We start from the raw sequence: 17,332 nt of genomic DNA, 5'->3' as shown, positions 1-17,332 counted from the left end.
TACTGAAAGAGAGCATGTCGTTTTTGATCATTACCATGTAGGTCATCCACATCATCACAGCCAGCATAAGCTCTGGTCACTGACACTGACCATACACAGGTCATGTACATCAAGGACTACATGTGCACTAAGGAACATGTTCAATTTGAGTACATGGAGAGTTATGAAATGGTCAGCAGAGGCAAACTTGTCACCAAAGAGATGTTAGAGCTGTGTACAGAGATTCTGTGACATAGACAAATTCCACCAGAATGAAGAGAAATCTAGGAAATTGTGAAGTAATTGAATGGCAGCATTTTCACAAAAAGCTCTGGGTGGGATTACATGTTGGTAAGGTCCAGCTCAGGATGCTTGCTCACTCTTGGATGTAAATGGTGCCAATATTCGATGCGCAGTCTGAGAAAAATCAAGGGCACAGTAATTATCTTCATTCCAAAACAAAGCACAGGAATATCCACGGGCTCCATCACTAACTACTTGTAGTGTCACACATGCCAGCCAGATAGTCCTGAGTCAGATTCCCTGATCAACCAACAGTGACGAGCAGCCCAACTTCCTGTCTGAACAGAGGAGCTGTCATTTACGATCACACCACAGTCGTTTCTTTCTAACAAGCAGCAGTGATTATTTAACGTTTGTTTTAATAAATGCATGATAGGTGTAGACATGCACAATAGTCCCTGCATCATCAATATCTTAGGTTGGGCTATAAAACAAAAGTCCAGTCACTGACTTCACGGTATCTGAAATTTATTCTAGATTTCCTAATGGTTTCCAGAGTAAATATCAGTGAAGGTTTCAGTTTATTTTATAAAATATCAATACACAAAGGGCTGGAGAAAAAAAAAATTGGTCCTTCTCTATAGATGGTTTGCAAAGCACTGGCCTGGCATTGGACTAGAGTGCAACATTAGAGGATGTGTTTTCATGATCTAGACTGTGCAAATTTAATACTTCCTAAAATTACTCAATATTTCTACTAGATGATTCCTAAATTAGAAGATAGGAAAGATAAAGTCTCATCACTGTCTCTCCATGTCCTTTGTTTCAGTGTAACATCAGCCTCACTTCCCCATCATCTGTTTGGCATTTGCCCACGGCCTCAGAGCTGACTCCGTCGATTTTACATCTGTGCCACCGGAGCAGGATAAGAAGGGTCTGCATGAGAACATACTGTAGCCATTGTGCAGGAAAGAGAGGGTTAACTTTCCATGACGTTGCCTCAAGGAAACATCCCTAATTGCATCTGAAAGTTTTTTTTTTTAAAGGCAGATTTTTTTTATTTTTTGACAGGCAGAGTGGACAGTGAGAGAGAGAGACAGAGAGAAAGGTCTTCCTTTGCCCTTGGTTCACCCTCCAATGGCCGCCGCGGCCGGCGCACCGCGCTGATCTGATGGCAGGAGCCAGGAGCCAGGTGCTTTTCCTGGTCTCCCATGGGGTGCAGGGCCCAAACACCTGGGCCATCCTCCACTGCACTCCCTGGCCACAGCAGAGAGCTGGCCTGGAAGAGGGGCAACCGGGACAGAATCCGGCGCCCCAACTGGGACTAGAACCTGGTGTGCAGGCGCCGCTAGGCGGAGGATTAGCCTAGTGAACCGCGGCGCCGGCCTTTTAAGGCAGATTTTAACAGGTAGTTTAAAATGATACTTCAGTTTTAGGAAGATAAAAGTACAAAGCTGATAAGATGGAATGAAAATGTAGAATTGAACTCATTCCTTTGTAGGTGAATGTGTGGTTGTGAATCAGTGCAATTTTAGTCTAAAATGGTGAGAAAATGTGTGCTTTGAGAGTTGACCAAGCCGATGAAAGTAATTTCATCAAAAAGGAAGGGAAGCTAAAATTGATTAGTTTACTGTTTTATATGCCAAATGAAATACTTTCGTGGGTTGCCATATTCAAAGACCAAATATCCTGAGAAGCCCGTTTCCCTATTGTGTTAACAGAGAACAGTCCTGAGCTGTGGAGGTCTGTTGGAGCCCACGTCTCTTCTGAGGCTGCCACCAACCTCCCCGTAGTCCCCATTCGTCCCCATTCGTCCCCATTCACCCCCTTCCTCGGAAGCCACCCGCCCTGACTGCCCATCCGTGGAATAAAGAGCCACTTACCCAGAGTGACAGCTGGGGGATTCCATGCACCTGAGAGCACCCTACAGAGTTTTAAGGAAAAGACTCTCTGAGCTCATCTCTCTGTGGATTGTCATTGTGGTGTCTGGGGAAAGGGGACAGATCCCACTGGGAAGCACAGAACACAGAGTCCCCAGTGGAACACGTCACCTGCCTCTGCATGTTCCTTTGTTAACTCCTGGGTAACAGTAATGTGGGGAGAGCTGAGCTCCAAACTTTCCTGTGATTTCCCTGACACTTGAGTGAGGGTCAGAAGGGGCCCAGCCCTGTCGACAACACCATGTTCTCTCATCTTTATCTTGGGAGCACAGTCATCCTGACAAGTTCCACATTGTGCAGTGCCTCTGCTTTGGGCTAAGGGAGTCCTGGTGCCTTATTGAGTTCCCCGAGGCTGAGGGTCCTCCTCCTGAGTGAGGGGCAGCCTGGACCTGTCATCCACCCCCTTCACAGCACCTGGTGTCCATGTGGCATAAGTCATACAGTCCATGATCTGTAAGCTCTTAGTTTTGGTTTCAAGCTCTGTCTCAGATTAAATGCAGAAGTGAAAATCTTAGGCCACCACCACCCATGTAGGAGACTTACAAGAAGCCCCTGTCTCCTTGCTTCTGCTTGGTCCAGCCCTGGCTTTTGTGGCCACTTGAGGAGTAAACCCTGGACTTGAAAGGTTTCTGTCTTGGCAGGTGCTGCAGTTCACTTGGCTAATCCTCCGCCTGTGGCACCGGCACCCCAGTTTCTAGTCCCAGTTGGGGTGCTGGATTCTGTCCCGGTTGCTCCTCTTCTAGTCCAGCTCTCTGCTGTGGCCCAGGAAGTCAGTGGAGGATGGTCCAAGTGCTTGAGTCCTGAACTTGCATGGGAGAGCAGGAGGAAGCACCTGGCTCCTGGCTTTGATTCAGCGCAGTGTGCCGGCTGGCGTGGCAATTTTGGGGGTGAACCAATGGAAGGAAGACCTTTCTCTCTGTCTCTCTCTCTCACTGTCTAACTCTGCCTGTCAAACAAACAAAAAAGATTTCTATCTCTCCCTTTGTAACTGCCTTTCAAAGAAATAACTCTTTTATTTTTATTTATGTATTTTTCACAGGCAGAGTGGACAGTGAGAGAGAGAGACAGAGAGAAAGGTATTCCTTTTCCGTTGGTTCATCCCCTAATGGTTAGCGCAGTGCAGCCAGTGCGCTGTGGCTGGCACACCATGCTGATCTGAAGCCAGAAGCCAGGTGTTTCTCCTGGTCTTCCATGCGGGTGCAGGGCCCAAGCACTTGGGCCATCCTCAACTGCACTCCTGGGCCACAGCAGAGAGCTGCACTAGAAGAGGGGCAGCCGGGACAGAATCCAGTGCCCTGACCAGGATTAGAACCCGGTGTGCTGGTGCCGTAAGCAGGGGATTAGCCTATTGAGCCATGGCACCGGCCAAGTACATCTTTTATTTTTACAATGATCTACTCTGTAACTCAGTTTCAAGTGCACAGTGTAGTTTTAACTGCAGTCACCATGCTGTATGGGGAATCCTGGGACTCATCTGAGAAACCTCCATCCCACTTGGCCAGCATTTCCCCTTTCAGCCCCACTACTCCCTCCAGAAACCACCCTTAGTCTCTGTGCTTTTTTCAGTTCAACTTTATTGTATTCCACAAAAATGTGAAATTGCTCTAAATGATGTTTCTATATCTAATTATTTTTATTTTTATTGGAAAGGGAAGGAAGCAGAAAATGGAGATAGAAACAGAGATTAAAAAAGAGTTATGTCTACTGGCTCATGTCTCAGACAGCAGCCAGGTGGTGTCTGGAACTCAGTCTAGGTTTGCCTCGTGGATGGCGGGGGCCCAGTTTCTAAACCGTTCATTGACTACCCTCTGAGGTAGGGAGTAGCAGGAAGCTGGAACAGGAAGCAGAGCCAGGACTCAGATGCAGACCCTGTGGTAAGCAGATGGTGAGTCATGAGCAGCGTCAACTACAGCAGCAGGTGTTGCCCCTGGACTGTATTTTTTATTCCTGGAAATGGCTTATTTCACTCTGCACAGTGTCCTCCAGGCTCAGTTGTTATAAATGGCAGCGTGTGTGTGTGTGCGTGTGTGTGTGCAAACTTCAAAAAGTTCATTAAAAAAGTTTAGTTGTTTTGGCAAAACATACTTGGAACCCTCTACTTTGTTCATAATGTGCTCTTTCCCCATTTTCCAAGAATGTTTGAAACACCCCTTAGAATACTGCTCTGAGCATCCAGGCCCACCTTTTGATTGAACCTCTCTTCAGTTTCTGTAAGTGGACACCTAGGAGTGGAACCATCAAGTCACAGACTGTCAGATGCTTTTCTGACAACAGGAAGCTGACCGTTTTCCAGGGTGCCTGCATTTGACTCCCCATCAATCCTACGGTAGTTCCAGTTCACTTGCATCCTTGACAGCACCCATCTCTCTGATGTTCAGGGTCATCTGAGGAGTTGTGAACTGGTATCTCATACGGTTTTACTTCAGATTTTCTGATGGTTGTTGGTATTGCGCATTTTTATGAGACTGCTGTTTACTTGCCTCCAGCTTGAATTTTTGCTAAGGATCACACTGGCTATTCTGAGTATGTGTGATTCTATATGAAATTTAGGATTACCTTTTCTTACCTGCTATGCCACAGTGTTGGCCCTTAGGATTACTTTGTCTAATACTATAAATAATGTTATTGATGTTTTGATAGGGATTGTGTTGAATCTGTCGATCATTTTAGGCAATGTAGAGGCTTTATTAAAACCATTTCTTTTTATGTCCTTGCTGATTTCATGAGAGAGATTGATTGATTGATTGATTGAGATTGATCTCCCATTGAGTGGCTCACTCCCCAGTTGGCTGCAGTGGCCAGAGCTGTGCTGATCTGAAGCCAGGAGCCAGGAGCTTCCTCTGGGTCTCATGGGGGTGCAGGGGCCCCAGGACCTGGCTCATCTTCCGCTGTTTTCCCAGACCATAGCAGAGAGCTGGATCGGAAGTGGTGCAAGCATGATTCGAACTGGTACCCATATGGTATGCCAGCACTGCAGGCTGTGGCTTTACCAACTATGCCACAGGACCAGGACCCCTAATTGCTCTTTGCAAAACTTGTGCTACTATATTGAATTATATTGGTAAAAGTGGACATCCTTGTCTTGTTCTAGCTCTGGGAGGAAATGCTTTCAGCTTTTCCCCATTTAGTAAATTGGCTGTTGGTATGTATCTATCTATCTATCTATATATAAAATATATGTATATATGTCCTTTATAGTTTTGAGGTTTATTCTTTCTGTACATAATTTTCAGAGGGATTTTATCATGAAGGTGTGTTAAATCTTATCATATGCTTTTTCTCCCATCTATTGAGATGAACAAATTGTTTTCAATATTCATTCTGTTGATACGATTTAGATGTTAATTGATTTGTGAGTGTTGAACCACCTTAGAATCTCTGGGATAAATCTCACTTGATAATTAATTGTGATCTTTTTGATGTGGATTTGGATTTGATTTGCTGGTATTTTGTTGAGAATCTTTGCATCTGGGTTCATCAAGGATAAAGCTCTATAGTTGCCTTTTTCCGTTTTGTCTTTGACTTTGGTATATATCTATGATTGTGATGTCCCCTTGCTGAACTGAACCTTTTTTCCAAATATGTCCTTATTGTCTATTTTTATAATTTTGATTTACAGCCTGTTTTATAGCCTTTCACCTTGAGTTTATATGTGTATCTGAAATGAATTTCTCGTTATGCTGGTATGGTGGTGGTGAATTGTCTGCTTTTGCTTAACTTGAAAATACCATTTTTCTCCTTCATATTTAAAAAAGAGTATTCCTATAGGGAGACCAAATTGCATGTATTTATAGGTACCATCCTAAGAATACAACAATGCTTTGCTCCTTTGCTCTCTCCCTCCCTCAAGAACCTTCATTTCTTCCTTTCTTTTTTCTTTAATTTTTACTGAAACACTATTTTTAATTTACTTTATAAATCTTTGTTAAGAATTCAAAAAATAGTATGAAGAAAAAAAAGATAAAAAACAAAGATAACCACAGTTTTCCTTGACAGTCAATACAAGTCATCCCTTCTTGAAGTATGAATTTCACTTCTAGAAATTTTATTTGAAGTGTTCTATTAGTTCTCACAGATCATCTCGAACATATGGTATTTGTTCCTTTGGGATTGGCTTATCTTATTGGCTTGTCTTATGTATGATATTTTCCAGATTCATCCATTTTGTTGCAAATGACCAGATTTCATTTTTTGTATTGCTGTGTAGTATTCCATAGTTTACATATCCTATAATTTCATTGCCCATTGTTCGGTTGATGGGCATTTGGGTTGATTCCATGTGTTAGTTATTGTGAATTGAGCTGCAATATACATGGAGGTGCAGATAGCTCTTTGGCTTAGTGATTTCATTTCCCTTGGGTAAATTCCCAAGGGTGGGATGGCTGGGTCATATGGTAGGTTGTCTTCAGACCTTTGAGTTACCTCCATGCTGTCTTCCATGATGGCTTTACCAGTTCACATTCCCATCAACAGTGGTTTAGGGTACCTTTTCCCCCACATCCTCATCAGCATTTCTTGTTTGTTGATTTCTGTCAGATTGATTTGTCCATTGCTGAACATGGAGTATTGAAGTCCCCCATTACTACTGTATTGGAATATAAGTCTCCCTTTAAATCCCTTAACATTTATTTTAAGTAGCCAGGTGCCCTGTAATTAAGTGCATATACGTTTATAATAGTTAGATTTCACTCTTGAATTGATCTGTTAATCATTATATAGTGCCCTTCTTTATCTCTTTGAACAGTTTTTGTGCTAAAGTCCATTTTGTCTGATATTAGGATGGCTACAGCAGCTCTTTTTTTGGTTTCTATTGCCATGAAATATCTTTTTCCATCCTTTCACGTTCAGTCTGCCTGCATCTTTGTTGGTGAGATGTGTTTCTTGTGGGCAGCAAATGGATTGCTTTTGTTTTTTTTTTAACCATTCAGCCAGTCTGTCTTTTAACTGGGAGTTGAAGCCATTTACATTCAAAGTGACTATTGATAAGTAAGGACTTTGCCAGTTTTTCAGAAAATATTCCAATTTTTTCCTTTGAATTTGTTTTAAACTTTGAGAGATCGTCGTCTTTTACCTTCTTTCATAGTGATGGCCATGTTTCTGTGTTGCTGTATGCAACACATCCTTCAGCATCTTTTGTATGGCTGTACAGGTGGTGATAAATTGTTTCAATTTCTGTTTGTTATGAAAGGTCTTTTTTTCACCTTTATTCATACGTGATAATTTTGCAGGGTATAATATTCTGGAGTGACAGTTTTTGTCTTTAAGACTGGAACTGTATCTTGCCATTCTCTCCTAGCCTGTAGGGTTTATAATGAGAAGTCTGCTGTGAGTCTAATTGGAGGTCCTCTGAAAGTAATCTGGTGTTTCTCTTGTGCACATTTTAGAATCAACTCTTTATGCTTTACTGTGGTGAGTATGATTACAATGCATCTTGGTGAAGATCTTTTCTGGTCATGTCTATTAGGAGTTCCGTGTGCTTCCTCTACTTGGATGTCCATTTCTTTCTCCAAATTAGTGAGGTTTTATGTTATTATTTCACTAAAAAGGCCTGCTAATCCATTCTGTCTTTCCACACCTTCAAGAACTCCTAAAACCCATATGCTGGGTCATTTTGTAGTATCCTGTATATTCCCAACAGTGGTTTTTAGTTTTCTAAATTCCTCTTCTTGTGTATATTTTGTGTAATTTCCAGTGCTTTGCCTTCTGAGTCTGAAACTCTTTCTTCTGCTTCAGTGATTTTATTGTTAAGGCTCTCCACTGCATTTTTTATTGGTTCTATTGAACTCTTCCTTGCATTTTGATTTCTCTAATATCTCAATTTCATAGGAGAAATTTTCTTTCATGTCATGAAAAGATTTCAGTAGTCTGTGCATTTGCTCTGATTACTTCTATGCAATCTTATGATGAATTTTTGAATTCAGTTTCTTGCCTTTCTTCATTCTCATCATTTTCACAATCTACTATTCAAGTGTTGTGTTCTTTTGGGGGCATCATTTTTTCCTTATTCTTGTTTCTTGAATTGTATGTTTGTTGTTTGTCTTTTGTGGAGATACTCATGGGCTGTGGAGGTTTTCACCTTTGTACTATGGCTCCATAGATAGGTGAAATGTCTGCTTTCAGTGACTATCTAGAGGCTTGCAGTGGGTGTGGTCAGGGAGCTCCATACAGTTTTCCAAGGTCAAGGGTGTGCATAAGGTGATAAACCCAGGTTTGGCATGGTAAATCTTTTTCTTTTACTTTTTAATCAGAAGGGAAATTTATTTTGAGTTGAGCTGCTCTCCTCAAAGGATCAGTGCCTGAGTGCTAACCCTAGTGGGGATAATATTCATCTGCACTGTCCTAAGGACTACACAAAGGATCTGCAGTCTTCAGTGTAAGTTCAGATTCCTCAGCAATGTCTCCCACCAGGTAACCAGGAAGCCCTGAGCATGTGGAGTCTCCCACTGCGACTGCCCCAAATCCCAGGCACACTGTGAGTCCTCCCATCCCATACACCTTCAGTTTTTTTGCAGACTGGTGCAGAAGTCTCATACAGTCATAAGCTCCCAGCCCCCTGTTAGTCTCCACTAGGCTGGTTGCTGGGCATGGATATGAGCTGGTGCAGCTCTTATGTATGTCCAAAATGGTGTCAGCACTATCAGCTTATTACAGGATAGCATTTTAAAGAGATGGGGGAGAGAGAAACGTGTCTGTCCTGTCCTTTTTTTTTCTCCTCTAGTTTGGTAGGTCCACTATCCCCCATGGGTCTCCAAGCTGGATTCCCTTTAGGCTCTTCCTGCAGCTTTTTGCCAGTGGCTTGGGCTGCTGTGGTCTGGTCTCATCTCACTTTCCGACACTGGTGCGTAGGCTCTCAGCTGCTGGAGTCCCGAGTTACGGGCATCCTCCACGTACGTCCGCTGTGTCCCTCTAATTTTGGAGGAGTTTCACCTGCCATTTCCTCCTAACTCTTCCATTAGACTATACTCTGTCCACTTTTTAAAAACTATCTTCTCCTGGGCTAGAGCACTAAGCTCCCTCTCTACTCCACCCTCTTAGATGTCCAACTTTTCACTGTTGAGTCTGGGGCTTTCCTGGTAGGGGAGGGGGAGGAGGCATAGTAGCTTCCCTTGCTTCCCTTCTTGGATCCAAGCCATCACTCAAGCCCCTGTGAGTTCCCCATGCTTGAGTAAATATCGGAAGGTGACCGTGGAATTCTCTCTCAGCTAAAGCTTTGGGTGTCAGGGTGCATAGCAGTTTCTTCCTACCTTGATTTGAGAAGATGGCAACTCCTGGAGGGCTGCTTGCTTCACCAAATGCCAGACCACAGAGGCATCGTTGTCCTCTCTCCATGTTGTCCCAGAATGTTCATTGTTTTATCACTTACCCACTGGAAATTTCCACCAGGCATACCTCCGCAATTATCTTATGGTGATTATCATTATATCTCCTCTGTAGTGATTCCCCTTCTCTGCTCATGACTGCTGATCTATGTCTTCTATTTTTATTAAATATAATGAGAATTTTTCCTTTTATTTAAGATTTTCTTAAGCTGCTCTTTTTTATTTTTTGAAGTTAGAAACTCAAACAATTGGGGACTACTGTTTGTTATTCCATTAATAGTATACATTTCCCTCTAGGCAGTGCTGGAGATTCATAACATACATTTTGATATAAGTGTTTCCATTGTCATTTGCTTAAACAACTTCTCTTGTGATTCCTTGATGCATATTTTATTTAGAAGTACCTTGACTCTTTGAGAGATACTTGAGGATTCCCCAGTATTCTATCAAAGCTGCAGTGGACTGTGGAAGCGGGCAACTGTGGGGTTGGCCCTCATCTGAGAAGGGTGCATTCTGCACTCAGAGGAGATAGGGGTAGTTGGGTTTATGAAGCTACAGTATTTCTTAATACTGTGATGGAGTATCTTTGGGATCCCAGGATGGATACTTGGATGGAGTTCAGTGCTCTGGAGTGGGATGGGTCCCAACAATGTCTTTCTCAATACGAGATCACACTGCAGCAGCCTGCACTCTGGGGTACGGGTACGGGTGTGCTAGCAGCTATTTATTACTACAACTACAATGCCCTAGAGGGGCTTCTTAGAATTGAATGAGACTTGTTTGAGCCCATAGTTTGGAGGTTCTCAGTCCAAGCTTGGGCAGCCCCATTGGATCAGGCAGCTGGTGAGGCCTTCCCAAGCTGTATGAATTCTGTTCCTTTAACTTGTAAAAAATATCTTAAGACTTTTAGTAGAATGTGGAAGAGAAGTGGCAAGAGCGAACATCATTGTCTTGCTTGTATTCATGATCTCACAGAGAAATCTTTCAGTGTTTTAAAGCCCGATGTTAGTGGTGGGTGTTTTTTAAATATATGTGTCCCATGTCATATGAGTTTAGTTCCTTTCTATTAATAATTTGTTGAGTGTTTTTAAATACAAACTGTGTTGGTTTTGTCAAAGACTTTTTCTGAATCTTTTTAGGCAATCATGAGTGTGCTTATTCTTCTACTGTGAGATGTTACCTCAGTTGATGGCTGCATGTAGAACCATCTTTGCATTACTCTGATAAATGCCCCATGGTCATGGTGTATTTCCCTTTTAACATGTTGCTGCTGCATTTGGTTTGCTAGGATATACATGACAGCTTTTGCATCTCTTGTTTTTCTCTAGAAATGTGTGCATCAGCTTTTGAAGTCAGTAACATACCAGTCTCATAAAAAGAGCTGGAAACTATTCCTTTTCCTTATTTGAAGCTTTTTTGGAAAATGCATGCAGAAATTGAGCCATCATTTGGATGATGATATTCTGTGTCCCCTAAAGGTTGATGTGTGGGAAGCTTAGTCCCCAGTTCATAGATGTTATGATAGGACTTCCAAGAGGAAGGGGGACCTTCAAGGGGGAGGTCACTGTGGCTGCTGACCTTGGAATGGCCTCTGTAACGAGCGAGTTCTCTTGAGAGTGAGTGGTGATGAAAGCACAGGAGGAGCCCTCAGGTCTCTGTGGCTTCCTGTCTTAGCACTTTGTCTTCCTCTCAGTTAAACACCCCTGGGTGCCATCGGCCATGAGGCCCTCACCAATATCAAGGTGCCTTTTGGTGCCATGCCCTTGAACCTGCAAAACCATAAGCTGAATAATCATGTTTTCTTTATATAAATCTTCCAGCCTTAGGTATTTTGTTTTAGTGATGGAAAACGGACCAACATGCATACAATTGGTGTAAATCCTTTTTCTTAACTTTTGATAGAATTGATGCATGAAATCTTGTGGTTCTGATTTTCTTTTTGGTGTATTCTGGATGACTCGTACATCTTTTTACTGGTTGTACGTCTAGTCTGACCTTCTGTTCTACTCGGAGTTTTCATGGGGTGTGAGTGACAGAGATAGAGTGTACATAGTTAAAGCATACGAATGATAAGGATCAGCATTTATGGCCCAGGTGACGATAACCACAGTCACCTCCACAGTTTTCCCTGTGGCCCTTTACCCTACATCTCTTTAGTCCCTGTGTACATCCCAATCACTCACTGTGTTTTGTGTCCTGAAGTTTGAATCTCTGTACAAGTTCCAGTTATTATGTATGTGATTTAAATTGGATCCTTTGGTTTGCCCAATTGTTGTAGGTAAAGTGATCTGTTGTTTGCTTGTCAACATGGACGAAAGTAAACAGGCTTAACAAAAATAAAGTTCACATATATATATTTTATTGAAATACAATATACATCACAAGAAATGCATAGAGGAACATGAATTTGTGTTTCTGTGTGTGTGTGTGTGTGCGTGTGATCACATTTACATCAGCACCCACTTAAGAACACCACATTAGGTGCCACCGCTATGGTGTGGTAGGTTAAGCCTCTACCTGCAATGCCAGCGTCCCATATGGGTGCTGGGTTGAATCCAGGCTATTCTCAGCTCCCTGCTACTGGTCTGGGAAACCAGTGGAAGGTAGCTCCAGTAGTTGACCTCCTGCAGCCATATGGGAGATGAGGAAGAAGCTTCTGGCTCTGGATCAGCTCAGCTCCAACTGTTGTAACCAATTGGGAAGTGAACCAGTGCATGAAAGACCTCTCTGTCTCTCCATCTCTCTCTCTCTCGCTCCCTCTAACTCTCTCTCTCCCCCTCTCTCTCCCCCTCTTCTCCCTCTGTCTCTCCCTCCCTCTCTCTCCCTGCCTCTCTCTCCCTCTCTCTCCCTCCCTTTCTCTTTTTCCCTCCCCCTCACTCTCTCCCACCCTCCTTCTCTCCCTCCCTCCCTCCCTCTCTCTCTCATTCTCCCTCTCCCTCTGTCTCTCCCTACCTCTCTGTCTCCCTTTCTTTCTCCCTCTCTCTCTACCTCGCTCCCTCTCTCCCTCCCTTTCTCTCTTTCCGTTGCCCCTTCTCCCTTTCTCTTTATCCCTCTCTCTTTCCCTCTATATCTCTCTCTCTGTCCCTCTCTCTCTCTCCCTCTCTCTCTCCCCCCTCTCCTCTCTATCTCGCTCCTTCTCTCTCTCCCTCATGCCCTCTCTCCCCCCTCTCTGTCTCCCTCTCTCGTTGTTGCTCTTTCTCTCTCCCTCCCTCCCTCTCCTCTCGGTCCCTCTTTCTCTCCCTCTCTCTCTCCCCCTCTCTCTTTCCCTCTCTCTCTCTTCCTCCCTCCCTCTCTCTCCCTCCCTCTTTCTCTCTCCCTCTTTCTCTGTCTCTACCTCTATCTCTCCCTCCCTCTGTGTCTCCCTTTCTCTAGTACTCTCTCTCCCTCTTTCCCTCTCTCTTTCCCTCTCTCCCTCTCCCACTTTGTCTATCTCTCCCCCCTCTCTTTCTCTTTCCCTCTGTCTGTCTGTCTCTCCCTCTCTCTCCCACTCTGTCTCTGTCTCTCCCTCTCTCTCTCTCCCTCTCCCACCCTCCCTCCCTCTCTGTCTCTCCCTCCTTCTGTCTCTCCCTCTCTATCTCCCCCCTCCCATTCCATCTCTCCCTCTCCCCCTCTCTCTCCCTCTCTTTCTCTCTCCCTCTCTCTCCCTCCCTCTCTCTCCCTCTACCTCTATCTCTCCCTCTCTTTCACCCTCTCTCCCTCCCTCCCTCTCTCTCCCTCTACCTCTATCTCTCCCTCTCTTTCACCCTCTCTCCTTCTCTCCCTCCCTCACCCTCTCCTTCTCCCTCTCTCTCTCTTTCTCCCAAATAAAGAAATCTTTTAAAAAAGAGCAAAACCAATTGGACTTACCCCTAATGGGAGAGTAAGAATTGTGCCACTGGATTCCAATTCAATCCCATCAAGGTAGCATGTACCAATGCCATCTCACTAGTCCAAGTGATCAGTTTCAGTTCATAATTGATCATAATGATAGGATTCAGAGTCAAAGGGATCACATAAACAAGACTAGTGTCTGCTAATACTAACTGATAGAATTAAAAAGGAGAGAACAATCCAACATGGGAAGCGGGATACACAGAAGACTCATACAATGGCAGATGTCCTATACAGCACTCCGGCCTCAGAATCGGCCCTTAAGGCATTTGGATCTGGCTAAAAAGCCCATGAGAGTATTCCAGGCATGGAAAGGCAAGATAATGTAGCAAAAAAAAGAGCTAAATGAAAGATCTCTGTGAGTGAGATCCCAGCGGAAGGAACGGGCCATCAAAGAAGGAGGTACCTTTCTCTGAAGGGAGGAGAGAACTTCCACTTTGATTATGGCCTTGTCTAAATAAGATCGGAGTTGGTGAACTCAAGAGGCTTCCATAGCCTTGGCAGCTCATTGAAAGAGCCTTGGGTGATTACTGACATCATAAATTAGAGTGTCAATTGTTAACAACAGGAGCCACTGTGCACTTACTCTCCATGTATGATCTCTGTCCTTGATGTGTTGTACTGTGTGAATTAATGGCATAACTAGTACTCAAATAGTACTTTTTACTTTGTGTTTCTGTGTGGGTGCAAACTGTTGCAATCTTTACTTAGTATATATTAAATTGATCTTCTCTGTGTATAAAGGTAATTCCAAATGAATCTTGATGTGAATGGAATGGGAGAGGGAGTGGGAGATGGGATGGTTGTGGGTGGGTGGGAGATTATGGGGCAAAAAGCCACTGTAATTCAAAAGTTGTACTTTGGTATTTAAATTTATTAAATAAAAGTTTAAAATTACAAAAAAAGAGCAAAGCTTTATTATTATGCCAAGAGTCCTTCTATTCCCCCTTTCCATTTCTTTTAAACATGTGGAATAGAGTATATTGTAATGTATATGGTATGATTCAGTAAAGCACAATTTATAACTATACCAAGTTATATGATATGCACACTGCTTATGGGCCCTATATATATTAAGTATCAGAAATAATAGAATGCACGTGATATTTGTCTTTTGGGGTCTGACTTTTCTCTAAGCATCACTATGTCCAGTGGAATGCATTTTGTTGCAAATGTTAGTCTTCCATTCATTTTCCTAGCTGAGTAATGTTCCATCTTGTGTGTGTGTGTGTGTGTGTGCATGTAGCACATTTTCTTTATCCAGTCATTAGTTGACAGATATCTAGGCTGATTTCATACTTAGCTATTGTGAACTGAGCTGCTATAAACATGGGAGTGCCAATCACTTTTTCATATGCTGACTTCTTTCTTTAAATATGTTCCCAGGAGTGGGACAGCTGGGTCATATGGCAGATGTATGTTTAGTTTTCTGAGTAATCTTCATGGTGCCTCCCATAAAGATTGTACCAGTTTGTAGCCTACAGACTATCAGGGTACCTTTTCCTCCCCATTCTCGCCAGCATTTGCATTTTTTTAGATGGTAGTCATTCTAACTGGAGTGATTTAATTTGCATTTCCTTCATGGCTCCTGATCCTGAGTATTTCTCATATATGTTTCCCATTTGCATTTCATCTTGTGAAAAAAGTGCCTATGAATATCCTTTGTGCCTGCCCCTTTCTTCACTGGGTTGTTTTGTTGATGTTGATTTTCCTTCACTTCTTATGTATTCTGGATGTTAATCCAGCAAATGTTTTCTCTGTTCTGTCTGTTGCCTCTGTCAATTGCTTCCTCTGCTGCGTGGAAGCCGATTCTTAGCTTCGGTAACCCTGTTTATCTCTTTGTGTCCTCAGTGCTTGGCCTGCTGCTCATTAAACAAAGCTCGGCCCATGGCCCTGTCTTGTAGCGTCCCCCTAGGTTTTCCTCCAGCATTTTCAGGGTTTCCAGTCTTTTATTTGAACCTTGATCCATTGTGAGTTGATTTTCATGTAGGATGTGAGGTAGGAGTTTGTTTTAAACTTCCGTGTGGGGGCCCGGCACTGTAGTGCAGTAAGTTAACCGTCCACCATTGGTGCTGGCATCCCATATGGGCACCGGATCTCATACCACTACTCCTCTTCCTGTCTGGCTGTCTGCTATGTCCTGGGAAAACAGTGGAAGATGGCCCAGTGCTTAGGCCCCTGCATTCATGGAGGAGACATGGAGGAAGCTCCTGGCTTCCTTATCAGTGCAGCTCTGGCTATTGCAGCCATGTGGGGAGTGAAGCAGTGGAAGGAAGACCTTTCTGTCTCTCCCTCCCTTCCTCTCTGTAATGCTGCTTCTCAAATAAATAAAATTTTCAACAAAGCGAACTTGTAGATGCAGAAATCCAATATTCCTAGCACTGTTCGTTTAGGGGACTGTCCTTTCTCCAGGTAATTTTTTTTTTTTTGGTTCAAAGATTTATGTATTTATTTGAAAGGCAGAGTTACAGAGGGGCAGAGAGAGAGAGAGGCCTTCCATCTGCTGGTTCACTCCCCAGAGGGCCAAAATGACCAGAGCTGAGCCATCCAAAGCCAGGAGCTTCTTCCTGGTCTCTCACATGGGTAGAGGTGCCCAAGCACTTGGGCCATCTTCTGCTTTCCCAGGCCATTGTAGAAAGCTGGTTTGGAAGTGGAGCAGCCAGGACTTGAACTGGCACACATATGGGGTGCATATATGCTATGCCGGCACAGCAGGTGGCAGTTTTACCCATTATGCCACAGTGCTGGCCTCCAAGGAATGGTATTAGGTTATTCAGTTCAAAAATTAGTGGAAGAATCTATTCTGTTCTATTTGTCTACATGTCTATTTTTTTTTTTACCAGTATCAGACTATTTTGACTATAATGGCCCTGTACTATGTCTTGAAATCTGCTATTGTGATGCCTCCATCTGTTCTTATTGCTTAGGATTTTTTCAGCTGTTTGGGGTCTTTTGTGTTTTCATATGAATTTTAGAATTGTATTTTCTTGTTCCATTTTTGGGAACTGCTAAGACATGCATATTTGATTTATGGTATCTCAGAGATGCCAAACACTGTTCTCAGTTCAGATAGTTTCTTCTTGTTTATTTTTGTCTGATATTTCAGAACACTGATCTAAATCCAGTATTCTTTCTTCCGTTGCACCAGGTCAGTTGTTAAGACTTTCCACTGTATTTTCTGTTTGAATTATTGGATACTTCACTTTTGTCATTATTTAATATCTGTATCCTTTTCAGAATTTCTTTAAATTTTAACCATTTGAGGTAAACAGATTCCATTTATACAGATACCTGAGCATAATGCTGCTTCCCACTCTACCCTCCCTCCCGCCATGCTCACACCCTCCCTTCTCCTTCCTTTCTTACTTTTCTTTGAATTTTTACAGTGACAGACTTTTGGTTTTTTTATTTTTTTATTTTTTATTTTTTATTTTTGACAGGCAGAGTGGACAGTGAGAGAGAGAGACAGAGAGAAAGGTCTTCCTTTTGCCATTGGTTCACCCTCCAATGGCCGCCACGGCCAGCATGCTGCGGCCGGTGCACAGCGCTGATCCAATGGCAGGAGCCAGGAGCCAGGTGCTTTTCCTGGTCTCCCATGGGGTGCAGGGCCCAAGCACTTGGGCCATCCTCCACTGCACTCCCTGGCCACAGCAGAGAGCTGGCCTGGAAGAGGGGCAACCAGGACGGAATCCGGCGCCCCGACCGGGACTAGAACCCGGTGTGCCGGCGCCACTAGGCAGAGGATTAGCCTAGTGAGCCGCGGTGCCACTTTTGGTTTATTTTATGATCACCAGCTTACCCCTCTACTAAATAAAGAACCGAGGATGTAGTAAGTACTAAAACCACTGTTCCTCAAGGATATTGACAACAGCTATAACAATAATCCAATCTCAAAATGTCAATTTTGCTAATAGACTTTACATTTGTTCCATGCACAGACTAGTCAGGTGCACAGGAAGCAAGCTGTCACCCATGTTCCTC

General features: G+C 43.4%; 1 protein-coding gene across 2 annotated transcripts in view; it reads right to left on the bottom strand.

The window, feature by feature from the left end:
* The window catches only part of LOC138846706 (uncharacterized), a 480,670-nt gene that overhangs the window by 18,888 nt on the left and 444,450 nt on the right, over nucleotides 1-17,332 (bottom strand). The gene's annotated exons all lie outside the window — the stretch shown is intronic.

This window comes from Oryctolagus cuniculus, chromosome 10, assembly GCF_051225735.1.
Source record: "Oryctolagus cuniculus isolate XC-2025 breed Fujian yellow rabbit chromosome 10, ASM5122573v1, whole genome shotgun sequence".
In the NCBI taxonomy this organism is placed as follows: domain Eukaryota; kingdom Metazoa; phylum Chordata; class Mammalia; order Lagomorpha; family Leporidae; genus Oryctolagus; species Oryctolagus cuniculus.
This window is presented reverse-complemented; position numbering and strand designations above follow the sequence as displayed.